General features: G+C 41.1%; 1 non-coding gene across 1 annotated transcript; it reads right to left on the reverse strand.

The window, feature by feature from the left end:
- Positions 1 to 1,088: 1,088 nt before the first annotated feature.
- Positions 1,089 to 1,217, reverse strand: LOC137751670 (small nucleolar RNA SNORA70). The gene has a single exon (XR_011070916.1). It is a non-coding gene; the product is annotated as a small nucleolar RNA SNORA70 (small nucleolar RNA).
- Positions 1,218 to 2,774: the final 1,557 nt, after the last annotated feature.

Here is a 2,774-nt window from a genome sequence, read left to right on the forward strand (position 1 = left end):
GACAGCTACTAAGAAGAAGCAGGATTTAAACTCAGGTAACCTGGCTTCATAAACTATAGCTTCAACCACTCTGCCTTTCTGCATCCCTACAAAGTGGTATTTCCAGTGCTGAATTCCACACCCTTCTTTCATCTCTACCATGGTACCTTTCTATGCCAGGCAATCTGAGAAGGAAAATGACATTGTTTCTGCTTACAGTCTGGGTGGGGGAGTTAAGTTGTGCACCAGGTGATTTTCAGGGCAGAAGGCCATATGTACTAAGCAGAGGTCAAGGGGAGCTCTGAGGGACCATGAAGAGTGGCTCAAGAGACTTATACCTTGTGGTCTCCACAGCCCCTTCCCTGCTGATCTTGCCCATGCTGTCCTCCCAGTCCCAAATTCTCTCTTAAGTGGAGTAGCCTTTGCAGTTGTCTGGATTAGCCATTTTGACTTCAGATTTGGGGGTCTGGGGGCCATGCTTCTGGGAAATTGCTCTTAGAAATTTTCCACCATATGCAGCATGACCAGAAAACATAGAGGTCATCAGCAAGCAAACTGCTCAAAAGAAGTATCCTAAACTGTCCTATACCAGGTGCCTGAAGACAGAGATCCTTTGGGCTCTGCTTTTCCTTTGCTGGTTTCTTGGAAACTTGGAAGGATCATCTGTTGCTGCCTCTGCTAGGTGCTGCCTTTTCTTTTTCTTTTCTTTTTGACAGGAAAGTAGGATTTATTGGTGGGTATAAGGCGGGAACAAGGCTCTCATGAGTGCAGGGCCAGCCATGTGTCCAGGGGGCCATGATTAGGGGTATATTTGACCCCACAGCCATCTGGGATGAGCTGCTTTTCTGTCACCATGTTTTCAAATTCATCCGCATTAAACTTAGCAAATCCCTACTTCTTGGAGATGTGGATCTTCTGGGGGCCAGGGAACTTGAACTTGGCCTTGACCACATGCTCCTTGTTCTGCAGCTTGTTCTGCAGATGGATATTATGACTTTGCCAATGTGGACCCTGGCCACTGTGCCCTGGGGCTTTTCAAAGGCACCATGCATACCAATCTGGAGCCTAGATTAGGGACAGCATGCCAGACATAAATGTCCACTGGAAAGAGCTGTCTCCAAGGTCCCTCAGGGCAACCTATGCAGGCAACAGGCTGCATACACTACCTAGGAGTTTGCAGCCATTGCACACCAGGCCTCCATGGAGGAAAAGAGCACAGTCAGCTTAATTGGCTGCAAACAGGTGCTCCCTTTTCTAATCTTGGATTGAACCCAGCACTCCATGGCTACTTTCTCCCAGCCACTAGCCCAACTTAGCCTTGACATGCCCCCCTTGGACATCATTTTCTAGATTGAAATACAATCTTTTGTCTATATTTTGCAAACTCCAAATTAAAATATGTAGGTTTGGCACATATTTATATACTTCTGGGAGTAATGATTTAAAATATTTGAAATTAGAGGTGTCTTTAATTTCTTAAACATATGGTTACTGACACGCTACCACCATAATTTTGCCAGAATCCCTACAGTCTGGTTGCTATAATCATCTCTCTCTTTTGTTAGCCATGCAAGAAACTCTATTTTCTTCACTGGGGTTCTCTCCCCTTTATTTTCTTGCCCACCCTGAGTCTATGCCTTTGTCATCACAGCTTGAAACTCCTGGACCCTTGGCCAATCAATGTCTTTCTATGAGTATTTAGGGGACATTTGTTTATTTAGTGTGGGCTTTAAAATTAGTTAGCCCCTCCAAACCACTTGGCATATAATTTGTTTGGATATTTGATATTTGGGAAATAAGTTACATAGAAATTTATCTCATTCACTGGTAATGATCTTGGATAGTCTTGCTTTGTGTCTTATAGCAAGAAGGTGATAATTTCCATGCATAATTGTATCACTAAGTAATATAAAACCATTTGATGTCATGTTTGCTTAGCATTTTGCTCTTAACCTCTATGTAGGTTTTAGTACGTGTGTTAGAGTTATTTGTTTTCATGTCTGTTTCTCCCATAGATGGTAAGTTTCTCACAATCAGGAATCCTTCCTCATTCATCTTTGCATTTTCAGTCCTAGCATGGTGCTGGGAACAAAATATGTGTCCAAAAAGTGGTGTAGAAAAAATCAGATTGATGTCTTTGATCAGTTTCATAAATGATCTACTATTATCACTCACTGAGTCATAACTATATATTTATGTCTCCTTTACCAATCATTAAGTTTCTGGCTTGGGCCATTTAGTACAAACTATAGATTAAAATGAACAGTTATATGCCAACAAGTTGGGCAACCTAGAAGAAATGGATACATTCCTAGAAACATACAACCTACCAAGACTGAATCATAAGGAAACAGAAAATCTGAACAGACCAATTACTAGTACAGAGATTGAATCACAATCAAAAACCTCCCCAAAACAAAAGTCCAGTACCAGAGGGCCTCACTGGTGAATTCTACTAAACATTCAAAGAATTAATACCAATCTTTCTCAAACTCTTTCAAAACATTGAAGAAGAAGGAATGCTTCCAAACTAATTTTATGAGGCCAGCATTACCCTGATACCAAAACCAGAAAGGGACACCACAAGAAAAGAAAATTACAGGCCAATATCGCTGATGAACATAGATGCAAAACTTCTCAACAAAATATTTGCAAACAGAATTCAACAATACATTGAAAAGATCATGCACCATGATCAAGTGGGATTTATTTCAGGGATGCAAGGATAGTTCAACATCCACAAATTAGTCAGTGTGACACATCACATTAGCAAAATGAAGAATAAAAATCATATG

This window comes from Eschrichtius robustus, chromosome 17 (genome assembly GCF_028021215.1).
Source record: "Eschrichtius robustus isolate mEscRob2 chromosome 17, mEscRob2.pri, whole genome shotgun sequence".
Taxonomy (NCBI): Eukaryota; Metazoa; Chordata; class Mammalia; order Artiodactyla; family Eschrichtiidae; genus Eschrichtius; species Eschrichtius robustus.